Source organism: Kogia breviceps, chromosome 8 (genome assembly GCF_026419965.1).
Source record: "Kogia breviceps isolate mKogBre1 chromosome 8, mKogBre1 haplotype 1, whole genome shotgun sequence".
Classification (NCBI taxonomy): Eukaryota; Metazoa; Chordata; class Mammalia; order Artiodactyla; family Physeteridae; genus Kogia; species Kogia breviceps.
The window spans coordinates 63,443,707-63,456,675 of NC_081317.1; the positions used below are offsets into that span (position 1 = coordinate 63,443,707).

At 32.8% G+C, this 12,969-nt stretch overlaps 1 protein-coding gene across 47 annotated transcripts in view; it reads left to right on the forward strand.

Moving 5' to 3' along the window:
- Positions 1-12,969, forward strand: part of PTPRD (protein tyrosine phosphatase receptor type D) — a 2,126,684-nt gene that overhangs the window by 953,428 nt on the left and 1,160,287 nt on the right. For all 47 annotated transcript variants that reach the window (XM_067041545.1, XM_067041546.1, XM_067041519.1 and 44 more), the window contains one exon: positions 11,742-11,791. The gene's annotated coding sequence lies outside the window, so the exon portion shown is untranslated. The remainder of the gene's footprint in view (positions 1-11,741; positions 11,792-12,969) is intronic.

A 12,969-nucleotide genomic window follows, 5' to 3' on the forward strand; every position in this document is an offset into this window, starting at 1 on the left:
GACTGATCCAGTCTTACTGGAGGTCATTTGGTTATACCAATCTAAAGCTGTAAAACCATTCATATCTTTCCTCTTAACCAAAAGAAATAGTGAGACATGTGCAAACATTTAGGAGCAACTTCTACGTGTTAGGCTCTGTTCTAAGAACTTGGGATCTTTCAACAAAGGGACAAAGATCCCTGCCCTTGTGGAATTCACACTGTAACAGAGCAGAACATGATTGTGATAGACTGCACTGTGATAAAAACAGATTATGGAACAGTGTTTGATGCATGATTCTCATTTGTAATTTTAAAAAAAAGAAACATTATAAGTACCCTAGAGTAAGTGATTGATATGATGCACTTAGCCAACTGAGTTTTACTTCCATTTGGGTTTTATTTTATAAATTTTAACCAGATTTGATTATTAAAAATGTAAATAACTTACATGGGCATGTTTCTATTTTACTAACCAATCTAATTGTGTCCTGTTTTTATTTACTTGTGGAAACTTATTCTTAAAACAGGATCTTTATTAGATTGAGAACCTTAAGAGGGCAAGACCAGATAAGTGTGATTCTGTTAGTAAGTATTGACTCAGTGGTTCTCAAAGTAGGGTGCTCTATCAGCAGCAGCAGCATCCCCTAGGATCTTATTAGAAATTCAAAATTTGGAACTCCAGTTGCCACCTACTGAATCAGAAACTATGGAGGCAGGGTCCAGATATCTGTGTACAGCTGAGCCCTTCAGCCATTCTGATATACTCTGAAGTTTGAGAAGCACTGCAGTAACTGAGCAAGTATAATACATCTGCTATGCTAGTGAAATAAGAGATTATAGGAATCATATTAAAGGAAAATATCTTTTTTCCCTCTATTTTTGATAGGCAGTTGTCAGGATAGCCTACAAATGGATTCAGGGCTAAATCCTTGCGTGGTATATGGCTAAATCTTTTATTTAATAACGCCCAGCCTACATAGTGAAAGGGGTAGAGAAGTATGCAAATATTCATGAATTTTTCTATTTGAGAAATAAAGAAACCTAGTATTTAAGTAGTTGAAAGAAAGATATTTTACCTCATAGAATCATGGGAAATAAACTTACGTCTTGACACTAACTGAATTATCTTTAATGTAGTATAAATAAGTTTCATATTGAAAAGTTGACTACTAGAAGAAGTAAGAATGTTCAATAAAAATATTTTCACTATTAAAAATAATATACCTTGGTACCTAAAACTTAATTCATAAAAATTACAACTTTATTATGAATTTATAACCACATAATAATTGCCATTATACCAATTATATTTTTGTTGTATTAAATATTCATTAATATGTTATAAATAACTCAGCTTTGTAGCTAAATTTTGGAATTCCCCTGAGATTGGAGGGGAAAAATGAGATATGAGAGACTAATAAACAAATGGACAACAACCAGACCATATTTGACACTAGAACTCTGACCCACAAGCCTCGGAATCCAAACCAAACCTCTGCATCAATTTGCTCAGAGTGGTTAAGAAAGTCCAGGACTTTCAGGATATTTTCAAGTGAGTGACTACCAACTTTCTTAATTTTTGTCTCCTTCCAACTTAAAACCAACCAGAGAAAGCCAAAACTGCTTCCCAATCAGTCACATAGGGTGCCCTGCTTCTGGTTAGCCCACCTTCAGCTTTTCCATGCTAATAACCTCCTAACAGAGCATACCTGAATCCTTCCCTTTTGTTCACTACAAAGCTCCTTGACATTGATTTTGACAACTATTTTTCAAACATGACACAAAAAGCACAAACAACAAAGGCAAAAATAAATAAATGGCACTACATCAAACTAAAAAGTTTCTGCACAAAAAAGAAACAATCAACAAAATGAAAAGGTAACCTTTTCATTTCATTCATGGGAGAAAATATTTGCAAACCATATACCTGAGAAGGATTTACTATTACATATATATATATAAAGAATTTATACAACTCAATAACAAAAACAGAAGCAATCTGATTAAAAAAATGGATATTTTTTCCAAGAAAGACATACAAATGGACAATAGACACATGAAAAGATGCTCAACATCACTAATCATCAGGAAAATGCAAATCAAAACTGCTATGAGATCTCTCCTCATACCTGTTAGAATAGCTACACTCAAAGAGACAAGAGGTTACAAGTGTTGGTGAAGATGTTGAGAAAAAGGAACCTTTTTGCACTGTTGATGAGAATGTAAATTGGTACAACCGCTATGGAAAATAGTATGGAGGATCCTCAAAAAAATTACAATTACTATCCAGCAATTCCACTTTTGGGTTTATATATTAAAAAAAAAAATGAAAACAGGATCTTGAAGAGACATCTGAACTTCCATTTTTATTGTGGCATTATTCACAATAGCCAAGATATGCAAACAACCTGAATGTCCATCAATGGATGAATGGATAAAGATTTATTTATATCTGTATAATGCAATATTATTCAGGCATGAGAAAGAAGGAAATCCTGCCATTTGTGACAACACAGATGGTCCTTGAGGACATTATTCTAAGTAAAATAGAGAAAGACAAATACTGTACAATATCATTTACATGTAGAGTTTAAAAAGCTGAACTCATAGAAATAAAGGATAGAGTGGCCATTAGCAGGGGCTTGCAGTGTAGGGGAAATAGTGACATGTCAGTCAGTGAATACAGACTTCCAGTTAGAAAGTGAATAAGTTATGGGGATCTAATGCACGGCATTGTAATTATAGTTAACAATACTGTATTATACACTTGAAAATTGCTGAGAGTAGATCTTAAATGATCTTACCACAAAAAGGAATGGCAATTTTGTGATATGATGGAACTGTTAACTAAGGCTATAGTGGTACACTTACTGTGACACAAAACTGTTTCAATTCAACACATTTTACACCTTAAAGTTACATAATATTACATGTCAATTGTATCTCAATGAAGTTGAAAAAAATGACAAGTTAGAAGTGTCAGTAACAGCGAGAATGCAGAGAGTAGAGTGGATTTAGGCAACAGCAACAAGTGGAGTGGGTTTTAATTTTGTTGTGGATATTTCGACTTCAGGGTAATTATGCAGTAGGTAAGTAGAAACATCTAGCATGAAGTTGGGAAATAGCACTTGAACTGGGGAGTACAGGCAGATCTAGAAATGCTTATTTGGAAATATTCCCCATAGAGATGATGGTAACTTAAGCCACATGTATGAGGGTAATTTTGGATATGGAAGATGTAGAAATAGGAGAGGATCACAAAATATAGTCATGCACTGATTCACTTATTCATTCAAAAATCCCCGAGCACAGCTATGCGCCAGGGCCTTGTGCTTGGTGCTGAGGGTAGACATGCTGCAAGTCTGCCTCTATTTAAAGATACTGGGAAAGAGAAAAAAGCAAAGCAAAACCCACAAGCTGTAATCATCAGAATATTAAAAAAGAAAAAAAACTAAAACTAAAAAATAAGAAGGCAGTGAAAGAATCCCTGGCATAAGAGAATTTCAAGAAGGAAGTAGTCAACAAGTACACCTGCTGTGAATTATTTGAGGGTGATGATGACATTAAAAAGAATGTGATTTGATGTTTTGGCACTATTGGAGATGCTCAGTAAAGAGTGCCATTATAGTTATTAGGGTAAACAACATATTGTTAGGTATAAATCGTAAGTGTAGAGTGCCCACCCAAAAGAAAAATAAAAGATAGAAGCTTGAAGATGTAGGCGGATCAAGGGCAAAGTTCTCCAGGAAAGGTAAAGCTTGAATTTATAAGCTGAAAGGAATGATCAAATGGAGAATGGGAAATTGATTGTCATTAGAAAAAGCATAAAAGATGTGTTTAGGACAGGCAAGAGAAGATGAAAACAAGAATACAAGAAGGAGAGAGAGTCCTTTCTTGGAAATAAAATATATATATTAGGAATAGATGAAGATACACATACATTATTTAAATGGAGATAGGAAAATTGAAGTTGTTAACATGAATAACTTTAATCCACTTAAAAACGTATGAGCAAATTATGTCATAGCAGGAGAGAGAAGTAGATACGGAAGAAAGGGGGATTGGAAATATTTCACTTTCATGGCTATTAGGAATGTAATGGGTAGGTAACTGTTAAGAAATGACAATGACGATGAAACATGAGCATTGCATAGGGCTAGTTGTGTGGTAGAATAACACAATAGGAAGCAAACATTTAGGTATAGCAGCTTGCTTTTTCAAAGCTTAGAAGAGAGGATTTTATGGAAAATCATCTAATTGAGATGGGGAGGATTAGAGTGGAAGGGAGATTAAAGAGGAGACAGAGGTTGTGGGGTACATGATCTATGACTACCCCATCTTAGAGGTAAAGAACCCATGGCTTAAAAACCTTGCTGATATTGTTAAAATGAAGAATCTGGTCCATAATTCCAGGACAGGCCCTGAGATGCTGCGTTTCTAACAAGTCCAGAACTATCAATGAGAATCTATAGTTTATTAAGAATCCCAAATGATTTGTATGTGCGTTTAAGAGGTGTGTGCTTTTGAGTTTGAGAGGTACTGATATATACCTCACTTTTACCTCTGTGTTGGTAATTGCCAAGAAAATGGTAAAAGGAAAAGAATAAGGAATACTGGGTATTTTCCAGGGGGTTATTCAAGTAGCCAATATGTAGAGTAAGCTAGAAAGGGCCTCTGAGGTCCAAATACAGCTCTATACTTTGAGAATAGGGAGGGAAAACGATCTAACAGTCATGATGGCAGCTGCTGAACTGAAGCTCCAAAGCTTATCTGACCTGTTGCAACAGTTGAAGTGAGATGAAAATAAATGTTGCTATAGCTACCAAATAATTTCCATAAAGGTTAAACCAATCCTGTGAACTTTCACAGGTTCTTACAGATTTCCCAGTATAACCAACTCCAGTAATGAAAAGATCATGATATTATGCTGGAAATTATCATTTACAATTTTAATTTCTTCCCAAATGCGTAGGTATCTACAACACAACAACTTTTAGGATGAGCGTTATTATTTTTGAAGCTTTATTAATTAATGTGGCTGAATATCAACTTAGGAAAATTATGACATGACAATACCACCCATGAGAAAGGGTTTGGAGAATGTCCTTATAATATACCCATTTATAGTTGGAAGTTATTGTTGCCATCACATGAGCACAACAAACATTTTTAATAAAATGTTAATGCTTTGAGTAATTTGGAGTGGCATGTTTAAGGATAGTGATATCTAAGAGTCAAAATATTAAACATTAGGATCTATACATTTTAGTTTAAAACACGTAAATTCCCACTCCAAAAATGGATTGCTTAATGTTTCTATATCTATTTGACACCAGAAATATTTATAATCATTACTTTCATTTTATACCTTTTTAACAAGGATAAAACTTTATTTAGAGGTTTTAACATTTTGGTTTTTTGTAAGCACAATTTCAAACCAGATATCCGTTCAGTTATAAAGATATCAAAGACACCACTACCAACAGGCTAAAAGACAAATTCCAGCCTATAATGTATTTTGGCAACTTTTTTTTCCCTAGTCATGCCTTTTGTTATATAGCAGTTTTCAAATAACTTCCAATTATATAATGAAATCCTCACAAAAGCCCTGGGAGATTAATGGTTTGTGGTGTCAGTTGATAAATGAATAACATCTTTCCTCAGTAGATTTTAAACCAAGGAAGAAATATCGCCATCTCTTGTCATTTCCATTTTCTCTAATATATACAAACATGTTAATGCACAGTAGGAAACTAATAGATTCAGACAAATTTGAGTCTCCAAAGAATATGCTGTACAATTAGTTTTCTGTCACAGTAAAATGTATCCAAATTCTTTATGATCATATTAAACTAATAAGGTGATATAAGGCACACGTTTTTTTATAATAGCTTTTTTGAGTTGTAATTCCCATACTATAAAATCCTTTTTTCGTATAACCTTTTAAAGTGTACAATTCATTGGATTTAGTGTATTCAGCATTGTGTAACCAGCACCACTCTCTAAATTTTATAATGTTTTCATGAGCCAAAAAGAAATCCTGTACCTACTGGCAGCCATTCACATTCTGCTCATCCTTCAGTCCCTGAAAACCACTAATCTGCTTTCTGTGTCAATAGCATATCTCATTCGCATTTAAATGGTCATCCATCCAAGCCTGAGATGACGTAGCCTGTCCAGGATCCAGTCTCCTCCCATCTTATTACTCTACTTGCAACAGAGTAGAGTTTAAGGGAGCAGAAAGAGGAGGGTAGCCTCTCATGAATAACAACAGTAACAAAAAACAAACAAACAAAACCTCCGTTGGAGCTCCAGGCGTTAGTGCTGCATTCTAGCTAGAGAATTAATGAGAAAAGGGGACAAAGATGGGCGTACTCTCTACATTCAGTGGAACTTCCTAGAAGTTTCTCACTCTACTTCCACATACATGCTTTTGCAAGAGCTTAGTCTTATGGCACCAAGACTAAGAATCTTTTTCCAAGTAGACATAAACCTAGCTAAAAATCAGCAGTTCTTTTGCTAAAAACAGGGAAAGATAGATATTGGGGGATAACTGGAACTTTCTGTCATAGTGTTAAACCCATTTGAACTTATTAAAATACATTAAGCTAGGGTTTGGAACATCTGAAGAACAATCCTTATGAAAGATTTTAGAGTGTTAGGGCAGCATTTGTAGTGGCTTTTGATAGTGGCAATCAAATATAAAATCATTAAATATCATATTTGTAACCAGGATATAAAAATTATGAGATCGGACCCTGTTTGTCGTGTTCATCACTTTAACCTCACATTCTAGAATACTAGTGACTGACACACAGTTGCTCAAAAAATAGTTATTGAATAGATAAATGAATTACTGAACTAACATTATATAGTTATATGTGTTGTTTATAGTTATAGTTGAGCAACAGATTTACAGATATACAAATTACCTAATTATGGGATGAGTTAATAGTTCTAAAACTTACCACTGCCTATCCCACCAGCTTTCCCAGGATTTAAGATGTGCTTTGAAAGGAATGATTTAGGTATTAAATAAGACATTGAAAGTCTGGATGTTACTGAGCTAAGGTAAAAATCTAACACTTAAATACACGGTAGTTTTCTTCCTAAGGGCCTGTCAGCAATTACTTCTTTATTGAAACATTGAATTATTTCTTTATTTAGGTGTTTATTAGTTATTTATTGAGAATTTACAATATGCCAGGTTTCATTGAAACAATCCACTATTTTTTCCCCATATATGTAGTCTGCAATTATAATAAGAATTGTGTTTCTGAGATGATAAGCTTGACAGTCTTGAAAGAAGCAAGAGTTCAAAGTCTGTTTTTTTTTTTTAAATAAACATATTATTTGCAATTTCTAAATGTACAGAAGGCTATCTGGTTTTCTAAGAAAGCATTTCTGATAACATACCAAAATTATTTATATATTATATAAAACTTGCATATTTTGTAAAATCTCACGTATTCTAAAATTTATTGGCAGAAAATTTTAGAAATTGGCATGTCTGTTAAATAATGCATAGTTTTAGTTTAGCATTTAATGAGCTAGGCACTATGGAGCTTTCTCTATCTAAAATTAATCATAATATGTTGGAGTTGTAAGACTGGAAGGATTTAATTTGTTTACTATTCTTGTACATTCATTTAAAAAACAGAGTGTAGTCATATCTATGTTTTATGAAGTTGAATTTTTATTTCATTCTAAATAGAATAAAATGGAAACCCTTAATTTCTTTCACACCTCCTCTTCATTAAAAGAATCAGAATTTCTGTGCTGCATGTAATGAATAGAGTAAGAGAGTTTGTGTTTGAAATTCAGCGGTACCATTTCTACCTCTATGCTCTTGGGCACATTTATTAACCTCTCTAATCAATTGTCTTATCTATATAAGAACAGTAATCATAATCTGGTAGGATTGTTCTAAGGATTAAATGAGTTGAACCTATGGCACTTAACATACTTCCTGATGCATAGTAGATATTTAATCAATGTTAACTACTATTAATATTTTAAAGGATCAACTAAGGGGATAGTAGACATATAATAAATGTGTAATTACATGACCCCTGAATCTGATATATATATATATATATATATATATATATATATATATTTATCAAAATACCACTTGCAAGAAATATTGCACATAATAAAATAGAATGTGGAAACTGTGTTGTATAATGGTTCACAGAACAGTTTGATACCAGGATCTGTGGGTTAAAACCAAAAAGAGCAACAACAAAAAGCAACTTGTGTAATAGTACATTTACACAATAACTTTCTCACAGCTCAAGTTTTGTTCATGGATAAAGTTTAGATACAGTTGTAGGAATTAAATTAGTTGATACATACAAAATACTTAAACCAGTGCTTTACATATTGCTTATTTTTAGTAAAAGTTATTTATGGCATATGGCTTAATTGAGATTCTGAACTTAATTAAGCTTGAGTTGAATTTTGACTTCACAATGTATTAGTGATAAGACATTTTGGAGTATATTCCGGCAACTGTTAGCTTCCATTTTATTAACTGAAAATGTGGAAAATAATCTCACTTTTTGTGAGTATCAATGGAGATACAAGAGACTTTTGTGAATGCCAGTTGAAGATATATGAGATAAAGTATAGAAATCCTAGCATTGTACTATTTATACATTGCCAACTAAATATTATTTTTCTAAACCCATCAAACTGTCTTTAAAATAATTTGCAATTATTTAAAATTATTTATAATTATTTAAATTAACTTCACAATTTTTAGGTTTCCAAATCATTTAAAAATTCAATCTTTTGTCACCCCCTTTAAAAATTGAACTTTTCAGCAAAATTGAGCCAAGAAGAAATAAAGTACTCCAAACTGTTTTAACATCAGAGAAATCACCATCTGAAATGCCAATTCCATGAATTTTTCCAAACAGCCACATATCCAGTAAATCCATTAATTAATAGCTGTAATCTACAGAAATACTTACTCAAGTACAACTTTTTAAGTTTTCTGCAGTAATTTGACAGTTATATAGACATTACTATGAAGCATTCCTTCTTGAATGTCATAGGTTTAGGATATTAGACTTCCAGAATTACCAATCTCTCTCTCTTTTTTTTTTTTTTTTCTGAAGTTTGCTTACTTGGCTCAGCATAAGTTCTTTCTGAGTGGCTGTTCCTCCAAAGATAAGTAGCACAAATGAAAGAAGTATACCTGATCAAATTCATTTAGCTAGAATCTTATTACCTGAAATAAAATTTCCTGAAATGCATCAAGGACCACAGTAACTCAGTGCCAATGTCATTGACAGTTTAATAACTGATCCTTCACCACAAATCTCTCCCCTAACAATATTTATCTCATTCATATCATGTTAAAATGGACTCTTTCCTCTTTACGTATATCCCAGTACTCAGTATTCTTGCCTGAATCAGGCCATGTAAATCATCGAAAAAGGTAGATTAAAGTTGGGGTGGGCCATATTTCTGCTTTGGCTTTCTTATATGCCTAAAATCACCTCCCTGGCTTGGCCTTGGGTTTGAAAAACAACTAGTCAAATGAATTTAATGTCATTTCTAGAATCCCTGAATTTAAACATAAGCAGTGACTTCAAGTCTGCGTGTCCAACATATCTAACCAGTATAACAATGTCAGTAATACGAACAAGGATGTCCTTTGGATGTACTGTTACTGAGTATTCACATTCAGATACAGACAAGCATTCTATGTGTAACTGGAGAACATAAATAACCTTATGTGCTTTTTATGTTGAAATTCTATTATTCAGTTGAAAGTGTCAATTTGTATTGCAAATATGCAACACAGTGCCTGCAGGAGTAATCTAGCATCTGATAGTGCTAAAAGAAATCATTGTTTCTGTATTATAATGTCAAATCTTAAAGGTCGACTTTAAATCTTTAATAATAAAATGGTAATAACAATTAAAACTTTCAATTAGTGTATCCAAGGAGTTCATTCCACGATGGCAATACTTAGCTTCAACCGAATATTGATTCTAACACTTAATTTAACATTTGCCCCAAATTTAAATTGATGCACCTCTTGATAAAAGAGGGGAGCACTGGGGGCAAGTCACTATAATTCCTTGATTGACTTTCTGACCTATAAGCATTCAGATCACACTAGATTCTTGGGAAAGACTTCCCTTTCAACCAACATCAGTAGGAAGTAGATCTTCTGAAGAAATCTTTTTCTTCCTTGCTCCCATAGGGAAAATGAAAGCAGAAAGCAGTAGAATAGTGAGCCTGGGACATTGGCAAGGTTAGTCCATGTGCATTCGGATTAGTAAAAGGGATGGGCAGCAGAGACATTTATGGAGGGCTAGTAAACAGTGTAACCACTTGGGAGCAAGGAGACCTGGGGCCATGGCCAGTAACTGGAGTGAAACACAATGGATTGAGAATCAGATACTCAGAATACAGTCGAGTCTCTGCCACCTCTTGGTTCGATGATTTTGACCAAGAAAGTCTGAGCACTCATTATGGAAGATTTAACTCCACACATGCATTTCAATTTGCAGAATAAGAACAATACATTTTAATGTAAATATTTATACTTCAGTGATAGTAATACTTTGTTTTCCACTAACATTTGATCAGAAGAATGTTAGAAACATTTTATTTCACTCTTCAAGTGGTTCCTGTTACTGTCAAAATCATTTCCACATATGATAATGCCTCCTAAGAATTAAATAACATTCCTTTGTCAGATAAACTATGTTATATAATGTTTCCTTCATTTGTAGTAGAAAAGATTTAATGAATAGAAATCTGAGAAAAACATCCTCCAAAGCAACACCACTCACAAGGAATTTACATAATGAATGTCAATTTTCTATCTTCTATGAACTTGTAATACATTACACAGTAGAGCACCTGCGTATATACCAGTCATTCATGAGTTTTCTAAAGTGTTCATAAATGCTACTAATTTCTTCATTGAGGGTAGAAATGAAATCTTCAGTTTCCTTATTTTGTTCATATAGAACACTATCTACCTTGAAGGAAGCAAATTCAAGGGCATAATAAATGTGTGTTGATAAGCAAGTTACCACAGCATCAAAATGATAAAACTCTTGCAAAACACGTTAACTACTAAATATGATCACATGTGATGGTAATCAAATGTCTTGATTTAATGACAGTAATAGTAACCAGTTTCATAAAATGCTATTGGAATACTACAATGAACTATGGAATACTACATGACCTTTAAAATGATGATAGAGAATATTTATAGTCATGCAGAGATATATATTACCCACTGATTAAAACAGAGATCAGTTGGATTATGGTATGTTAATCACATTTGTACACAATAGCATGTGTGTGTGTGTGTGTGTGTGTGTGTGTGTGTGTGTGTATGTATGTATTTGACACTGTTAACTGAGTATAACTGAGAAGGCTTTCTAAGATAATATATGCAAAATACATTTTGCTTGCAAATGTGTCCCTCATCCATAGTCCCACAAGAAGCAAAGGGACACATTTTCTCTGCTTGTTTGTCATCCCTGCATTAAAGAGCTGAAATTAGAGTAATTAATCTCAAATCACAATAGTTTGATGTGAGCTGAGTAACAGTAATGCTATTTCAGACAAATGTAGTCAAAATTGTCAAATTATACGTATACTAATTATACACAAAATAAAAATTTTCATGATATTGAATCACTATTTAACATTTTATGATCTTGAATTAAAATGCAATACCTATACTAATACAAAATGTTTTTGGTTGTACTTTTTTAGGTCTCAGGGTGGTGAACTTTTTCTTTGAATTCCTAACCTGTGAGCCTATGGTAAGATTATAATTAATATACTAAATTTTATAGTTTTTCTCTATTACCCCTGCTTGATTAATAACAGTAAAGGGAATTTGCATAGGTGGCTTGATAGTTTACGTTTTATGGAAATTCTGAAGAAACTATGTGATATTTTCTATCTAATGTTTATGTTCTTGAGTAAATTATAGTAATGTAGTCATTTGATATAGCCTTTGATAAGTTTCTAAGTGAATATGAAGCATGGTTCAGGACTGTAAAGATTTATACCATGGACAAAATTTCTTTGGATATGAATGACAATTTTATATATTAAAAATATTTATAGTGAGGTCTATTTGATGCCAATGAATAAGGCAATGAGTTATTGAAAGTAAAACTTATAAAATTATCACCTGTCAGGATTTATCAAAATTGAGTTCTTCTATTAAAACTTGATGTTGGAGCTTTAGAGAGTTGAAAGTAAAATATGTAAGTATGGAAATAGAGATGATAAGAAATCACCAGTAACTTCTAAGGTGATTTGGGGAGGTGTTATTTATTTGTTAATTTCTGTGGTTAATGCATTCAATAACGTGTGAAAAATGTGAATATGGATTACATTTATAATTGATTACTACAGAATATAAGTAAACATAAGTCTGTGTTGTGAAACTGATTGGGTTATTTTAGTAAAAGGATTTTCAGTGTTTATCTGTTCCTTAATAATAAACATGATAAAGATTTAGCTTGTAATTGACATATAAAATACAGATACTATGGGCATTTGTATCATACATTTCATATCTGGGGGGAACGATATCTTTGGAAACACAGAGGCGATTGACTCAGTCTCCTCTTTATCTGGTAATTCAGCATTATTGAAATGTATCTTGAAGAAGTTGTTTTACGTGACTGTAGGCAACCACCTCTGGGCACTCTGATGTGTTCCCTTTGGTGATATTTTTTAGAAACAATGTATGATTATGAAAAACCAGTGTCACAGAGAATCAAGGGAAAACCCCTCTGCTCTTCCAGAAGGATTCTGCTGATAATGGAAGACATTTTATAAAATGTTATTTGGATATGCACAGAACAATAATTTTATCCTTGAGAAGTTATTTTTTAATTTGTAACTTATATTTTACAAATATATCTAAATGAACCTACAAATCATTTCACTTTATAAAATGGTACAAAATATTTTTAAAATTTAT